Source organism: Medicago sativa, chromosome 3, assembly GCF_051527215.1.
Source record: "Medicago sativa cultivar Bolivia chromosome 3, Bolivia_mono, whole genome shotgun sequence".
NCBI classification, from domain to species: Eukaryota; Viridiplantae; Streptophyta; class Magnoliopsida; order Fabales; family Fabaceae; genus Medicago; species Medicago sativa.
The window spans coordinates 20,117,461-20,136,545 of record NC_140751.1 but is presented as its reverse complement, the minus strand read 5'-3'; the positions used below and the strand labels follow the sequence as shown (position 1 = coordinate 20,136,545).

The 19,085-nt window shown below is 35.8% G+C and overlaps 1 long non-coding RNA gene across 1 annotated transcript; it reads left to right on the top strand.

Moving 5' to 3' along the window:
- The first annotated feature begins 8,745 nt into the window (after window positions 1-8,745).
- Window positions 8,746-11,709, top strand: LOC146936249 (uncharacterized). The gene is made up of 2 exons (XR_015033145.1): window positions 8,746-8,879; window positions 11,425-11,709. It is a non-coding gene; the product is annotated as an uncharacterized LOC146936249 (long non-coding RNA).
- The last annotated feature ends 7,376 nt before the right edge of the window (window positions 11,710-19,085 follow it).

Genomic DNA, 19,085 nt, shown 5'->3' with positions numbered 1-19,085 from the left:
TAATTCTAGTTGTTTTTTGCATTAGTACATGACTAATTTGGATCTCAAAATGTGGAAAATGTCTTGAGTTCTTTGGTGATCCAATAATGTTCATTTTCATTAAAGTATTGTAAAAGGGCTCCAAATTGATCATGCACTTCTTGCATAGTTTTTCTTCCTTGTGTGTTTCTTGAATTTGTGCATGCTGAAGTTTCCTTCCAAAGCATGAAAAATGTACGCGAAAATATTTTGTTCATTGTTTTTTTCTCTATGTTAAAATTTTGCTAAAAACTTGTGAAAAAACCTTTGAAAATTTTGTGGATTTTTTCTTGTAAATAATTTTGGTGGTTAAGACCTGTCTTTTGGAATAAGATCACATGTGAAAGTTCATTTCAAAATACATAGGATATGTTCTTGTTTTTGTTTACTTTTTGTTAAGTTCTTTTTATGACATTTTGGTGTGATCTTAAACTTGGATTTTAGTGCATAAATGTGGCTTTAGACATATAGTTTTTGGAGTGAATTTGCCTATTAAATGTGATGTATGCTTGCTGTTTTGATTTAGTTTTTTTGAATTTTGTGTTGTAAATAATGCAAAATGCTTTTGTGAAATAAAAGTGCATAAAGAGCATGAAAACCTTATAATTTTTGGCATGTTAACTTTCCTTGATTCTCATATTTGTTTCCTTGGAATAAATCACTTGAAATGTCTTAATGTGTGAGAATCTAGGTCTTGAGCTTGCTTTAGAATTATATTGAATTTCAAGTCCCTTTGCCACTTTTTGCTAAAATTGTTAGTTTACTTTACTTGCAAGTTATATTTGTTTTACTATGCATTTGTTATTTTGTTTCTATATCATTGGTACTACTAACCCCTTTGTTTCATGTTTCATACATCTCATAAGCATCCCATCTCTGTTTCACTTCTTGCCATTTAAAATTCATGCAAAAGTTAGAATGTAAAACCTATTAACTCTTGTACTTTACCTTATGCTTTTAATTTCTTGCAAGACCATAGAATGTAAACTAGGGCATATGTAAAGGACAATGGACTCTAATGACGTACACCAACACAAGCACCGACACATGCACACACATCACTTGGATATTTTAGATGTATGGCTAGGGGTGTATGCTTTAGATGTATGCTTAGGAATCGTGATACTTAGAAAAATTCTCGTTTCCAAAAAAATATATGAATAACTTCACTAAAATATTTTTCTAAATAAACTTTGGGATCAAAATCCCATTGATTTTCCCTTTATTTCCTTAAACAAAAACCTTAATGAACTTTAATCATACTTAGACTTCTTTGCAAAATAACTAATTCCACTGCACATTTTTCCAACTCTTATGCCATTGAGGCCTCTCTCTCTTATTCTTTGAAATTCCATTTTCAAACTTAAAATCAATCAACAAAAACAAAAACATTTTTGGAAGAGAACTACGGTGGATTTGATCCCTTAAAAGGGTACATAGGCAAGGAACCAATATTCCTTCAATTCAAATAAAATAAAAATTCAAACATCTTCTTCTTCCTCCAATTCTTGACTTAGTAAACCTTAGGTGTAAATATCACTTTTCAAATAGCATCTAAAAAATAAAGCGCGTGCGTAGAAAGTAAAGACGGTTCCTATAGGATACTATAGTCGTTATGGGTTCCTAACACCTTCCCGTAGCGAAAACAACTCCCGGACCTCGATTCTCAAGGGTTTTTTCTTATTTTTCCCTTCCCAAGAAAAAATGAGATATCAAAGGTTAAAAAAGGTTCAAACTTAATCAATGTTTGACACCCGAAAAACCAAGATAAAACACAAGAGACATGCCACCTACACTGATTAAGTCATAGTCTTGTCGTGCATATAAGTTAAACCTAATCATGCATACATGTTTACCTCGGAACCTTGATCGATCCGATTAATGCTAAATTCCTACTTGTTCATGCTTGTACATACTTATTCATGGTGGAGTGATTAACTAATCAAACCACAACTTAACATGCTTGCTAAAACTTAATCTTGTTCATGTGCGAAGAGATTATCATTCGCGTCTTATCAATCTAGGATTCTTGTTAAACATACTAGTTCTCGACTACTAGGTCGAGGCTCTAGTTTATTCCCTTTCTTAATGCTTTCTACCCGAATAATCGGCTTAAACACTCTTGATTCACTCTTGTCATTCATGTTAAGATTGCCATGATTTTCATTTCAAGAATCATTTGATGTTATGTGCATTGCCTAGATGTTGTTTTGGGGTTATAAAGTTATAAAACGTTGAAAGAAAGGCTTTGGAATGCACCACCGACCCTAGGATGGACCAACAAGCCAAAGCATGTTGGACAAAACTAGAGGGCTGCGTTAATAGCTCAGCTGGGGCATGGCTCATCCTGAAGAATTTCGCTATTAGCGTAGATTTCGCTAATAGCGTAGTTCTTCGGGTCTGTGGTACAAAATTTCCAGTTTTGACCCAAAACTTGTTCAGTTTGATCCTGCAATGCACCATAATCATCCAACAACATATATTGACTTTAAATAACATATTTCATGGCAAATTAACAAGGAATCAACAAGAATTGATCAACAGAACATTAGGGTTCTAAATCCTTCATAAACATAAATCAATCCTTTCTAACATGATTTTACACAACCAAAGGTAGGTAAACTATCTATGGAACTCACCTTGCATGTTCCTTGCAATATCCAAGCATCAACCCTAGCTTTGATCCATTCTTGATCTTTACCCTTTTCGCCAAACCATGCTTAATCCTTTCCTCCACTTGTTTCTTGCTTGTTAAGCTATCGTAATCCATGCTTGATCATGTTTTGGTGGAAGTTTGGAGGCCTTTAAGGAGAGAGGGAGGGCGCAAGTCTAAAGAGAAGGGGGAGAGAAATGTTTTCTCAAAACCTAGAGAGAGAAATGAAATGGGAAAATGAGTATTTGGTGCCCAAACATGCTTATATACTCCCTTGTGCGAGATTACTTAAATGCCCTTCGTCTCAGTCGTGTTTACCTGACAGTGATACATAAGTCCTTGCTTAACTGATATTGCATACTTTTACTATCCTCCATACTTAACATTCTCCATCATACTCACTTTCCATGAACCTGAGTCCTCTGATACATTTAACCGATAAAATTTCCTTTAGCTGATGAGCGGGATGTTACATTCTACCCCCCTTAAAAAAAATTTCGTCCTCGAAATTTAGAGATCACTACCAATCATCATGACAAAAATTTACCATCTATGGTCTGAGCCAAACATTTTCCATTCAAACATATCAAAAGGGTTCGTCGTATCATGTCTTCATCTTGTTTCTTAACCCACATGAAACTGAACATAGCCTTCTTGATCTTATTATTCACTCCAACTTAGAGTTATCTTAGTATATCACGATTTAGAACTTATCTTGCTACACTTAAACTTGTTGTCTTGGACTCGCATCTTACCCGCTTATCATGAACTATTTCATAACGTTACCTTATCATAATCATGAACACTCAGGATTTGCCTTTTTAACTGGGATCCTACGGAAACCAGGTTTGCCCTGCAGTGCTTACTTTTAACTTTAAAACATCTTTTCATGCATACTTAATCTTATCGGGTAAACATATAATTCATATATCAGTTTACTTATTATACCCTGAGACACATGTCTTTTACTTTCATTACCCATAAAGACGATTCTACGAATCACTTATCTCTTTCCGAGTCTTAGGAAATCTTTCGATCACATGGCAATCTTATTGCATCTTATCACCCGTACTAAGGGGTAACTCATATTGATTGACATGAAAAAGTGAAATCAACTAGCCACTTCATCTGACAATCTAATAACCAACGTTGCGGTTCACATGCTCTTGAAACTTTCTAGCACATCCACTTGCACACACATCGTATACTCTTAACACATTTCTATGTATCCTACATAATATTGACTTCATACGCACATTGTCGTTTCCATAACATGTACATACTTCCAAGTGTCATCTATTGTTAAATGATAACGATACGTGTCTAAAATCTTTCCTGAAGAAATTTTTCTTAAACTTTGGTATTTGGGTTCTTGGAACGAATATATATATATATATACATAACTAAAAAAAATAAAATTTTATCATTTCCAAAACTGAATTTGTAAAAGCACCACAGAACCACCGGACGAGTTTCTATATTTTGAAAAAAAGATTTTACAACTCGCCCAAAACTTGTCCACAACAAGTTGGTCCTGAAGTTTGTACGTCTTAAGTGAGTTTACTTACGACGTATCTTATCAGTTTCGAAAATGTATAATTCCATAAGTTTAAATAAAAACATCGTTCCCAAGTTCCGTAATACCAATCTTAGCTTAAAAGTTATAAAATCATGGCTTGACGTGTCTTAACAAGTATCATTTACACCCAACAAGTATTACATACATGAGTATGAATCTCTTTACACATCACTCGAAAGTTGCTTCTCTCTTATGATAACATGCTTAACTTCGAAGATAAATTCTTCCCTTGTTCAACCGATATACATACTTGCCATACCACTTACATATCCATAGGAAATCCTTGGACTTCTTAACATTAACTTGTTATTCTTCTTCGAAACACTAAACTTGAATCTTCAATTACTCTTTTCAAGTATTACTTGAACATCGCAACCTTTTTCGAATACCGGTAATCATACTCTATGCTTCAATCATTACTTGAATCACAAGAGGAAACCTTCTAACCCTAACATGTTTTCCAATATCATCATTCATGCATTCTTGACCAATTCATATATAGCAACTCTTGTACTTTTCATCTTACTTGGGTGACAACACATACTTAAAACTTTTACCTTAGCCAATGCTTAACTATATAAACATCCATACTTACTTATCACATCGAGAACTCCTTGTTTGTCTTATGATGCATTCTTGTTAAACTTATGTTACCAACCGAATATTCTTCACGAAGATTCTTTCATACAAAAAGTTCCATGTTTCATGTTTAACAATTAGCTCCCATGGCGCTACTCTGACTCCCACCGGTTGGCTTAAACCACTACTCTAATCCACTAGAGCAAGTGAACTTTAAATTCCTGATTACCACTTGGATACTAACTTCTTAAACTGTTCTCAAGATTTCCCATGTTGCACCCAACTTCACAACCTTACACTTAGTTCTTATCACTGCCTTGTAGGATCAAAACTCATGATAACTTATCTTATGCTCATAATACTTGACTCGGGGGTAAACCTTATGTTCTTACTGGTTGCATTTACCATACATATCATGTTTGAACTTGTTTTCAAGTAAACTCAAAATCCGTTGACAAACCCATCTAACACTGGAACATGACTTTCTTGAATATATAATCCTTGTACCTTCGCGTTCTCGCAGACTATATTTTGCTTAATCATATTAATGCTTGCTTATTAATTTTTCTTTTAAAGGAAACTTCGTAAACTAGCGCACGGGTCATTGACGTTGATGATTTTCTACTTTATAAATATATTGAGTTTAGGCCCCAGCTGTTGCTCTAAAATCATAGAGTGAGTTGATAACACATACATGCCATCAAACCTAGACTCTAATAAGTCTAGCCGGCTCTACGAGTGTCGAAGCAAACCGGTTCTTAGAAAACCTCGTGAATTTTCAAATTGTCAACTTCAATCACCCATACACGTAAATCTTTCTAAAATTATTTAAACTTAATGATCCAACATCATATCGAGCCCTAGCATGTCCGTTAAGCAAAACATAGGTCGAGAGATACGCCATAATTCCACATAATCCGAGAACCTTGTGATTTCTTATAACTTCGCACCGTTTTAACTCCTTAATTCATACCTCATGCATAAACATCGGTGACTTTCCTTTTAAATTCCGGAACTTCTATACTCTTGATCTTGGCTTGCTCTTGACACATTAGCTTCCAAAACTACCTTAAACCGGATTGATTCCGTTAATACTTGTCCATGCATTTTCTTCCTTAGAAATCATAGGCTGTGATGTGCATTCGACACTTGATATTATAGAGAGTGTTTATTATATAAAAGATTGTGAAAACAACCCCCAATAGCTACTACTGACCCTAGAGACGAAATGACAGTTTTCGAAAAAAACTGAAAAATTCGCTCCAGGTTCGCTATTAGCGAAATCCTCTGGAGTAATTTCGCTATTAGCGAAATTTTCGCTATTGTCGTATTTTCTTCAACTCAGTTTTCAAAAAAAGAAAATCATATTTTACATAAAAATCTTATTTCCTCAAGTATCCCAATGCATATCATTCCTTTCAAACATCTTAAAGCAATTCTATAACCTTTGCATGGCAAGCATTAACATCATTCGGTTCCATTCAAGGCACATTAGAAACTAATGTCTTGTTCATCATGTCTCTTAACATAAAATTTCCACATAAACCTTAACTTCGTCTGCTAATAACGGCTTAATTCATTACGTTGCTACTTATGCAACTTCCAAACATACATATACTTAACTTCATTCATATAATGATATTCCTGAGAGCCTGCTGACTCCGTCAACAATTGTCGACTTCTCACTATTTTGTAACCTTCTTCTGACATTCCAGAATATCATAAATCAGTTCCAACAACAACTCTTACCGAAACTTTCGGTTATGGTTAGATACATATATCCAACTTCTTCACTTACGGTACATGGAGTATCGCTATCATCTTACTCGACATTGTCGGAACGTTACTTTTTAACATACCTTACATTCCCGGAGGATTCCCACTTCTGCTTGCTTTGTTCACCGGCCACCTTTTGGCACAATCAAACTTCTTCATCACATAAAACAACAAATAGTCGAATGTCCCTCCTGGGTCCTATTCAGCTCTCAGGCATCCATTCTAATCGTCGAATGTTAAATTGAGTTGATCAGGCTCAACTAACAACAACAAATAGAACATCTACCCGGAACCCAATGGTCCCACTACCTTAGTTGTAATTTAATGACCCAAGGCACGGTCTGAATCGACCTGCTCTGATACCAATTGTAACACCCATACCAGACGTATCTAGAAAGTCTAGCACGTGCGTTAATATTAGTACTGGATACATTAAAATTTACAACATAAATTACATACGAATGAATATTTATGCAACAAATTGCGTTCGTACATACAACAACATAAACATCTCATCCATACATAGAATTTACATCCTTGATTTCCTTGGCATCTTGAAGCGATATGAACGCGCACTTGTTGAAACATCCATCCGGCTTCAAGCTTGCATAACATCCTGCTTATCTGAAACAAATAAGGATTGGGATGAGACATAATGTCTCAGTGAGTTCCCTTAAATCCTAGGCTATGGTAACCTCAAGGGGAAACCTACGGTCACCACATGTCTACATTACAACCTGACGGTTGATTATACGTGTGTGGGGACTTGCATACTTAGACGGTAGTGCATACTAGAGCCGTCATAATCTTATCTTAACTTGTTATAGGCTTCACTTCCTATACGTGTCATGGCGGTCGAGGGGAACCTAAAACCGCATTGCCAAAGATACGCTTTACGTATCGAGGCCTAAACATATCATAATCATGGCACGATTCTAAACCGGATGATAAGGGGAAACCTAAGATCGTCATCGGTATCATATTCTTTACTTGCTCTATTCCATGTCTTATGCTTGATCATATAGCATCTAGTGCTCTTGTTCTTGAACTTATACATGCATGGAAATCATTCCTGCATTTCATAACATAATCATAATCATGAGGAACATAATCGTAGCTAAGTTCATTCATTGGGTTAGAGTTGAACAAACAATCATTATCTTGATTCATTTTACGGATAGTCCCGGGTGGAGTAACCCCGAGATCAATCCCATACATGACCGATGTACGTACATCGGACTCCCTTGGTGTCGTGTGGGTCCCTTGCGGCTTGAACCGTATCCCCCTGGCGTGGATAACAAGAGACACGAACACCTACGTCTTGTTTACTCGGTGACATGCGGGTCCCTTACGGCTTGAATCATTCTCATAATGAGAACCCCTTGTATCCCCCTGATGTGGATAGCAAGAGACATGCCACCTACACTTATTAAGTCATAGTCTTGTCATGCATATAAGTTAAACCTAATCATGCATACATGTTTACCTCGGAACCTTGATCGATCCGATTAATGGTAAATTCCTACTTGTTCATGCTTGTACATACTTATTCATGGTGGAGTGATTAACTAATCAAACCACAACTTAACATGCTTGCTAAAACTTAATCTTGTTCATGTGCGAAGAGATTATCATTCGCGTCTTATCAATCTAGGATTCTTGTTAAACATACTAGTTCTCTACTACTATGTCGAGGCTCTAGTTTATTCCCTTTCTTAATGCTTTTTGTAACAGCCCGATTTTCGCTAGTTTTATTTTATTATTTATTTATGTGTGTTGTGTGTGTTATTATGTGATTATTTGCATCTGTGTGTATTTTTGGTTGGGAATTGTAGAATTCGGTGTAGAAGGGTATTTTAGTCATTTTGGACTTAGGGGTAATTTTGTAATTTGGTTGAGGATTATTTTTAGTGCTTAGTAAGAGTATTATTTTACCAAGTTACTAGAGAGGGGGTAGTAATTATTTTATTTACCGGTAAGTGACCGTTAGTGTTGTAATTTACCATTAAGTGAGTAGTGACATCTTGGGGTGTTAGAATAGAAATGGGTTAGGCCCATTAAGGTTGAGAAATAAGCCCAATTGAATAGAGCACATATATAAACTCTAGTTGTTGGTGAAAATTAGGTTTTCACAACATTTCACATTTCATTTCATTTGGGGAAGAGAAGAGATAGAAGCTAGAGAGAAGAGCAAGAACAAGGGTTATAGGCAAGAGGGAGATTCACCATCTAGGAGCCAATTGAAGCTTGAATTAGAGATTCTTGGTGTTAGAGGTAAGGGGGTTAGTCTTTACTCATAATCACTTAGTTGTAGGTTCTACCCTAACTTCTTACATAAGTGCTTATTTGAATAATTGATTATTTATGCAATTAAGTGTGAAATTCGTGTTTATGTTATGATGCCATGTTTGGGTATGTAAATTGAATGTTAATTGAGTTGTTGATGATGAATTTGAGAGCTTAAATCATGTACATATGTATGCTTTGTGTTTTAATCAAAAATTGATGATATGAAGTGTTGTTGTGATGAATTGTTGATAAATTCATGATGTTTAATTGTTGTTGTTGTTGGAAGATGTTGTTGTTGATGATTAAAACATTGGGTAATTATAGTTGGAGAGTTTACTATGACTTTGTGTTGTTTTTGAATGTTTTGATGAAAAATGGGTCAAATGATGATTTTTGTTAAGAGGATGTTGTAGTGCAAATTTCATATGGATTTGAGTGTCTTTTCATGTTTAGAAATGTTTAAACAAACCTTGGGATCAAATTTGAGCTTTGGGAAGTCAAAATTGGGGTTTTGGGGTGAAAAAGTGAGTTTTTCTCGTAACAGAACTGTCCCAACTCGCCACAGCGAGTTGGAGGCGAGCAGGAGGTGCTTCCTGTGAGCTTACTCGCCTCGCGAGTAGATTTACTCGCCACGGCGAGCTGCATAGTGGCAGCATCCCTTGTTTCGCGTTCTTGCGTCTTTTTCCCTCGTTTCTGTTTTGAATTGGCTTTCGGTGTAAACATGAAAGTTGTAGATAATTTTGTTAGCTTTCCAGAGGCTTTGGTTTGACTTGAAAATGATTTTTGGTTTTTGAGTTATGATGAAAATACTCCAAGGTGGTCTTGGTGAAATTTTACAAAAATTCCGCATAACTACTCTTAAGTCGACCCAAACCTTTGGATTGTTTCCAAACTTTGAAACTTATGTTTTATGAGTTCAATTAAGGTGTTTAATGGTATTTAAACTATGATGTGGTGAATCTAACTTGTTTTGATTTTGAAAATGGAAATTTTTGTGAAAAGTAATAAAGGGAGAAAAACTTTGTGATTTTTGTGAATTCCTCGTACTTAGCCGATGAAATGCTTATGTGTCCTCTACTGCACTTATAAGTGACTTGTGAGAATACATGGCATAGGCAATTGAGCTTGTAGACTTGGTTTTGGTTCATAACTTCTATTATTTTTAAATGGTGGCTTTTGGAGACGAAATTGGTAGAATATGACTCTTTTGAACTAAAGTCTTACGAATCTTTTGTGAATGGTCTCATATGACTAAATGAGTGTATTTGAATGATTGTGGAGGGATGAACATGATGTTTATCATAACTTGTTGTGTTATTCCATTTTACTTGGTTTATGTGATGTAAATGGAAATGAATTGTGAGCCGATGTTGATGTATGTTGATAATTAAGATGAGGATGATGTTGTTGGTTGTTGATGAATATGATGATGATTATGTTGATGATGTTGATGAATGTTGATGAATCTTATGTGAGATGTGATTGTTGAATGTGTGGGCATGATTCTTGATAATGCAATGTTGTTGAGTTGTTGAAATGTAAAAGGAGGTGTACTTTTACATTGTTTTTGATAGTTGTTATGTTGGAGTTGTGCATTATCGAGTCATTGCTATATGTCCATGCATCATACCACGTTGTTGTTGTTGTTGAAATGTAAAAGGAGGTGTACTTTTACATAGTAAGAGGAGGTGTACTCTTACATACGATGTTTTTGTTGCATCGAAGGTGACGACCTTGAGGTGTTTTGGTACCACATGCATCTAGAGAAAAGTCTAGAACATTGCATGCATTTGAATAGTTGATGAGTTGTGTCATAATTGAATATATGACTTGGTGAATTGTGTGTTGGTGAAATTGATGAATGTTGTGATTATGTGGATTGATGTATAAGTACATTGGTGGATTTTGTGGATGGTTGTGAATAATTTATTTATGCTCTAATTGCATGTCTTATTTGTTTGTACTTATACACTTGGTGAATCTATTTGATGATAATTGATTGGATGATAATGATGAGGTGAGAATTGTATATGTATATACATAAGATGTGGTGATTTCTTTGATGATGATGATTGATTGCTTGTAACTTGAAATGATGAATTGTACTTGTTGAATTAAGCATGCTGAATTGAGTAATGAGGTAAGTGATGTGATCATTGATTAATGTTGATAAATGATGAGCTTTTGTTGATGACTTGATTAGAGGTTGAATATGCATGCTATGCTATGATAATAATGTGATAGCTTGAAATGTAAGTGATGGGGGATAATAATAATCATGTGATGCTAGTATTCTAGGAGGGAGGGTTATGTATATGTGATACGTGTATGATACACTTGTGGAGATGAACTTGGAATGATGATATGCATGTGTTGTGATTACTTATGAATATATGTATGGATTGTTATTCTTGAATATATTCTTTCATTTCCAATGTTCATGATAAATGTTTTTCGTGGATTATGATGATGTAATGCTAACCCTCAGTCGTCTATGGTGGACCGCCTATCTTTCTGTATGGACGGGTAGACGGCGTGCAGGATGCTTAGTTGTTTGCATGATGATGCCGAGGAGTGGAGTTCCTCTTTTATATGCAAGCGTCTAGATTAGGGCTCTGATCTATGGTAGTTCTTGCATGTTGGTTTTTATTTTTGGACCATGTATTTTGGAGTTGAGATGTTATTTGTTATTTGAGATTTGGAGAATACAATTGTATTTTGTTGAGATCTGGAGATGTTTATGATTTTTAAGTATGTCCGCTGCTATGTTGTGTAACATGATCTTTATGCATGTATGTATTGTGGTTTATTCGGAGATGAAGTATCTATTTCTAGAATATGTCTGATGTATTCACGCGTTTTACCGCTTAATAGAAATAGGGTGTTACACTTTCTACCCGAATAATCGGCTTAAACACTCTTGATTCACTCTTGTCATTTATGTTAAGATTGCCATGATTTTCATTTCAAGAATCATTTGATGTTATGTGCATTGCCTAGATGTTGTTTTGGGGTTATAAAGTTATAAAACGTTGAAAGAAAGGCTTTGGAATGCACCACCGACCCTAGGATGGACCAACAAGCCAAAGCATGTTGGCCAAAACCAGAGGGCTGCGCTAATAGCTCAGCTGGGGCGTGACTCATCCTGAAGAATTTCGCTATTAGCGTAGATTTTGCTAATAGCGTAGTTCTTCGGGTCTGTGGTACAAAATTTCCAATTTTGACCCAAAACTTGTTCAGTTTGATCCTGCAATGCACCATAATCATCCAACAACATATATTGACTTTAAATAACATATTTCATGGCAAATTAACAAGGAATCAACAAGAATTGATCAAAAGAACATTAGGGTTCTAAATCCCTCATAAATATAAATCAATCCTTTCTAACATGATTCTACACAACCAAAGGTAGGTAAACTATCTATGGAACTCACCTAGCATGTTCCTTGCAATATCCAAGCATCAACCCTAGCTTTGATCCATTCTTGATCTTTACCCTTTTCACCAAACCATGCTTAATCCTTTCCTCCACTTGTTTCTTGCTTGTTAAGCTATCGTAATCCATGCTTGATCATGTTTTGGAGGAAGTTTGGATGCCTTTAGGGAGAAAGGGAGGGCGCAAGTCTAGAGAGAAGGAGGAGAGAAATGTTTTCTCAAAACCTAGAGAGAGAAATGAAATGGGAAAATGAGTATTTGGTGCCCAAACATGCTTATATACTCCCTTGTGCGAGATTACTTAAATGCCCTTCGTCTCAGTCGTGTTTACCTGACACTGATATATAAGTCCTTGCTTAACTGATATTGCATACTTTTACTATCCTCCATACTTAACATTCTCCATCATACTCACTTTCCATGAACCTGAGTCCTCTGATACATTTAACCGATAAAATTTCCTTTAGCTGATGAGCGGGATGTTACATCAATTAACTATATCTCATAAACAAATATATTTATTTGTTTTATAACTCTATATAAAATTATTGTAGAGACTTATATTGAGGATATTAATTATATTCTTTCTCGTAAATTATTACTCACTTCCATATCCTATTATATTATTGTAAACTTATTTAGTAAAAACCAATATGTCAAAATGCAAAAATTCTTAACAACTCCATTGAAAAAAATATATTTATACAGTATTCTAAATAATTATAAATGGTATATTTGGGATATTTTATTTTACCATTTTACTATATTTTGACATATTCTATATTATTGCTATTCTTTAATACTTATGGAAGCTTATGACTATTTTCTCTTATATCCTCAGTAATAATAAAATATAAGTCTTGTGTACTTCCGATGCGTGTAACCTAATCTTTTCTCAAATGTGTGTAAATATAATTGTCGCATTTGTGTTTTGAGTGAGTTACTGAAATTGTGAATAGAGTCTCATATCCTATTTTATAATACTAGAGACTTATCTCACTCATATGATGATAAACCTTTTATATAATCATCATACTCAGTCATATAAAGGTTACTATATAAATAAAATTCTTTGAAATTTTAAGCGTGAAAAAGGAGATCTTGTGTTATAAAATTCTTAAATGAAAATTTACATTCTGCTTAATTCTAAATGCAGAATATGTGGTTAACTACGAAACCCAATTTTTGATAATATCTGCCATTGATAAAATATGTATTTATGAGGGTTTCATATTATCCTTGAGTTACCACTTGTGTTAATAATTCTGCTATGCTCATGTGCAAAATATGTGGTTGAGTTCATGAAACTCTGTTAGTTAAAATTATATAACCACTTATGTTAATAATTTTGCACTAGCAATTAAGTATCTCACTGTTGAATATTACATTATTATAATATTTTTATATTAGTGATCACTAATGAGAATCCCTCTTACTCTTATTTATATATATGTGGGATCAGTGGGAGTGTGTACACAACACTATATATTATGTGCTCAAATGAGAATCTCACTCTTGTTTATATATGTGAGATCAAGAGAAATGTGTACACAATATTATTCTCGTCATTGCCATATACTCTTGTGCACACTATAAAATATGGCATAGCTTAAGAGACTTTAAACATAGTCTCATTCTAATATATTGAGATATATATTAAAAATTCTTTTTATCTCAATAAGCATCATAATTGGATGTTTAAGTCAATTTTGTTGGAATATGCACAATAACCTCTTAACATGCAAATATATATTGTGCTTCTCTTTTATCAACATTCCACATTTTATGAGGTCATATATAATAAGTACAATGTATAATATCAATACTCCTATTGAGTATGATATTGTGTTCTTGTAGTACTTATAATCTGAGATAATCATAAATGTTCGTTCATTATTGACATTTTAGTGGCCACATTAATCCACATCTCATTTTTCCTTAAACTAAGTGTCTATGTTAATCCATTTTGGAGATTCTTGAATTTCCTATTTCTTTATGGATTTTCATAGTCACATTTTTCCTAAAACTTGGATTAATTGAATGTCAAAGAACATTTATCGATTTTGATTAAATGTAATTACACTCTCTTAATAAGATATCCCTATAAGTAATTACTATTCTTCTACCTATGTGGATATATGACTTTTATAATTGAAAACTCATTGGCAGAACCACTAACCACAGACTTGTATATATGAGTAATGTAACTCATGATTATTTGATTAAGTCTATAATATTTTGGGTTAGTGGGAGTTTGTTATAGCATTTTTTTAAAATGCTTGGGCCATTCTTTAATGACACATTCTCTTTAATTCAAAGTGTCACTATAAATTCATCATTTGTTAGAAAAGTGAGTTTTTGATTATCATTTGTTTTCCCTATCGGATTCAATTTCTGCAGCATTAAAGCTTACTTCTCTTTTGAATGATTAGTGCTTTGACCATACATATAATTTTAAAATTAAAATTCTTTATGACAAGTGAAATTTGATATTCTTTTAATAATTGAGTATTGTCATCCAAGTGGGAGATTGTTGGATTAATTATTTAATTAATCAATTATGGATCGACAATAATCAATTATTATAAGTTAATGTCATAATATAAATTATGGTCTATTGTGTTAAGCACTAATTAGTTGATGAATATGTGTGATTGGGCTATTCTTTCTAAATGGACCGTGATGGGTTGGACCATTTAGCTAAGCCCAATGAGAGGTCCCTGCCCTCAGTCGTTTAGCTATTTAAACGTCATCCCATCAGACGGTTAAACTATTCTGAATATTCTGGTGCTAAACGGAATGAGGGTAGTCATCCCTCTCATCCTTCTGACGGTTATCCTTCATCAATCTAATTCAAAGGTACCCAGTTTCTTCATCCTTCTTTATTACTACTAATATGCCATAATTTGTACCTAGTGATCCATGGCTAAATCCTAGAACATTTATCAATAAAATCACTCACTCAAAGTTACCTTCATCTTCTAGAGTATTGATGACGAAGTATAATATGATATTTTTGGCTATGTTTTTAGTACTTTTCTTTGCATTTGAAAACAAATAAGATGATAATTAGAGGATTTGTCAATGTTTTAAGGAACATATTGTATTTTTTCACTCGAGTTGTTGTAATTCACTTTTATCCTAAATCAAGCAACTTCATAGGTGTTTTGAGTGTTTTGTAGTAAGAAACCATGTAAATTAACAAATCAAGACATCACGTGAAAGATCATGAAATAAAATTCATATGATATTATAGCTATTAACATTTTTGCAGATTCCAAAATGGTTTTGATCCAATTGCAAAAAATATTACTAAAACCAAAAGCATGAAGGACCTTAATAAAACAAGACCAATTAAGAGTATCAAATGTCTTGGCCATATCAACTTTCAAAGCTAGGTTCCCTCCATATATTTTCTAGTGCAAAACATTAATGACTTAAGAAGTTAAACAAATACCATCTTTGGCACTTCTTACCTTGATAAAACCTCTTTGTTGCACTGAAGTTCTTGGCATGATAGTGGTTAGCCTGTCTGTCAAAATCTTTTATATTACCTAGAACTTGAAGTTTATAATTGTAGTGGGTCTATAATGCTCCATTGAATCTGCATGGTTAGTTTTTGGAATAAGAGCAATACTAATAGCATTAAAGTTTGGCAATAACCAACCAGAAGTAAAGAACTGCAAAACAGCTCTAAGTAAATATATCATGCTTGATTATTTCCCAAAAATTTTGAAAAAATAATGCTCTAAATCCAACAGGTCCAAGAGCGTTGTCTTTGTTTAAAGAAAAAATTGCATTTGTGATCTCCGCATGAGAGGGTAACATGGTTAACATATTGTTAACTCTATCTGTTGATTAAATCTGGAATAACTTCTTCAATCATGTTGTTCTGAACAACATTTGAATTGTTTGTGAAAAGATTTGCAAAGTGGTTAACAACATAAGCAGAGATCAAATCTGGTTCATTTAGAATGTTATCACCATTCTTCATAGTTGATATGAGGCTTGAGGCATTTCTAATCTTGGCTATTCTAAGAAAAAATGTTGTATTTCTATCTCCTTCATAGTGTCATTTCACCTTTGATTTTTCATGCCAAAAAATTTCTTTAATGGTCAAAGCATTTTCCAAATTCATTTGTGCATTCTTTTCTTGATCTAAAAGAGTGTTAGAGTTGCCAAGGGTATCAATATTGAATTGAATATCATCAAGGCCTTTATAAGCATTAGCAACTTGAGAATGCACATCACCAAAAGTAACTTTATTCTACACCTTAAGAGTTTCTTTCATCTTCTTAAACTTCTGAGTTAACATATTGTACTTGCAAAAAATACGGTAAGGGATTCTAGGGTTAAGAATCATATGCTAGGGTTTAGACTAACTATTGGATGCCCTGGGAATGCTCCCAAGAATGGTATTTATAGCCTGCTGTGGGCTTTGGGCTTTGGTTGCTTGGTCTCCAAGCAACAGGGGTATTTACGTACTTATGTGAGTTTTAGGCGGTTTTTAGAAGGCCAATAGGTCGGCGCCTTCAGCTGAGCGCACCAGGGCCTGGGGGGCCCTTCTGGAGGGCGCCCAGGCCATTCTTAGAGGTCTTAGACCCTTTAGGGAGGTCTTGGAGTCCCTCTGGATGTCCCCTAAGATTCTAGGAATATTATGACGGTCCACAGCCCCCCAAGCACAAGTCTTGGGACAAGGCGAAGTGATGATGACAAGGGCATGGACCTTTTGGAGGCTATTAAGTTTTCTCAGGAATAGCATGACGGTCCACAGCCCCCCAAGCACAAGTCTTCGGACAAGGCGAAGTGATGATGACAAGGGCATGGACCTTTTGGAGGCTATTAAGTCTTCTCAGGAATAGCATGACGGTCCACAGCCCCCCAAGCACAAGTCTTGGGACAAGGCGAAGTGGTTAGGACGCCTGTTGTCAGTTGGTGCACGCCCTTTGGGCGTTCTCTGATTTACGCGTAACGCTTTGCTCGGAATTTTGGCGACGTTCCTCGTGTGGCGTTTGTTCATAACGTCAGCTCGCCTTCTGGACGTTTCGTATTCTCCTCGTCTCCGATGATCGCCACGTGTCAAGATCTGATGACGTTGTTCTTCTCAATCGTTGGAGACACGATTCCCGAGGCGATCTTGTCTTTTTAAAGGAAGTGTTTGGCTTTTCATTCATTTTCATTTCTTCGTTTCCGTTTGCTGTGCCAAGCTTCTCTCTTCTAACTCCCTTCCGGCTTAATCGGCTTCAGCAGACACTCCTATTTTCCTTCACAGGTATTTCTCGATTCCTTATCCTCTCTCACATTTTACTTTATTTTTACGCTTCGTGAGAGTCCGAAATTAGGTATGGTGTTGATTAGGGAGTGCGATGAAAAAGGGAAAGTGGTTCACCCTATTGATCCAGTTGAGAAAGATCGTTTGAGGAAGGAATGCCTGAAACATGCCACTGGTCCTGATGGGATGATCAATTGGGATATTTATTATGACGGTTTATTCGGGGAGGAGTTGTTTAGCGATTTATCTAGTGAATCTAGCGCTAATTCAGGTAGTGATAGTGACTGTGTGTTCTTGTCTGCCACTTCAGGGGCGAATCGTAAGGAGGACGAGTGCCAGGAGACTCGTCCATTTCAGGCTCCCGTAGGTTTGGTTGAAGGCGAAAATTCTGTTAGGTTAGCAGACATGGTCCAATTCGCTGATGAAGTGCGGTTGGAAGAGTCTTTATACGTTGATGTTTCTGCTCTGGACTCTTTTCGTAGTAAGTTTGATATCTCGGCAACTGGGCGAGAGGAGGATGTAGTATTGTTGTCCTGTGACCCGGACGAACGTGCCTGCGACCAAGAGATGATGGGCGAGGGCGACGAATCTTACTTCGTCTATACCGCGGTTTTGGAGGAGTTTGGCGTGAAAATTCCTTTCACGCCCTTCGAGATGGACGTCTTGAGGCTCCTCAATGTGGCGCCTACTCAAATACGCCCTAACAGTTGGGCGTTTATTTGCGGCTTCGAGGTTCTGTGCAAGTCCCTGGGTCTCGAGCCTGCGGTTGGCGTGTTCTTCCACTTCTATGGGACCAAAGATGTTAACAAGGGTACGTGGATCTCTATTTCGGCCCATTCTGGGAAAAGGCTATTTCCTACTTATGCATGCAACTTTAAGAAAGAATGGCGAGATACATTTGTTAGGGTACAGGGTGCACCGGAATGTTCTACATCTTCCGTGTTGGTGAACGGAGTACCCAAGTTTCCACTTAGGTGGACTAGCACCCCTTTGGCTGTGAAAGGTTATGATCGTGACGCCATGTCGCCCTATGCGTGCACTTGTGGACTTCTTGGATGAGGCCCCTTTAACCAATATTCATGAGCTGTTAAATAGGGAGGGCGACGTGGTTCGTCTGAACGCTTATTTACGTGAGTGTTCTCTTAATTATTTATGTTGAGTTCCGTTCAAGAATTATCATACGTTTTTACTAACTGGTTGCACTTGGTTTTCTTTTTAGAGGAGATGTTGCCCCTTACTGGAGCGGAGATGAAAAAGTATATCGCCGAGCTTGAGAAGAGCAAGAATCCTGGCGGTTATGTGTCTAGTGGCTCGGCGGGCGTTTCCTTAAGGAAGCTAAAGCGTAAAGAACCTTCTGGAAAGGGCGATGCTGGGGTCATTGAGGTGGATGACCTGAAGGGCGCTGGGGGGGAACACACCCTCGTTTCCGTCGAATCTCCATCATCATCTAAAAAATCAAGAACAGTCCGAGGGGCTAAGGG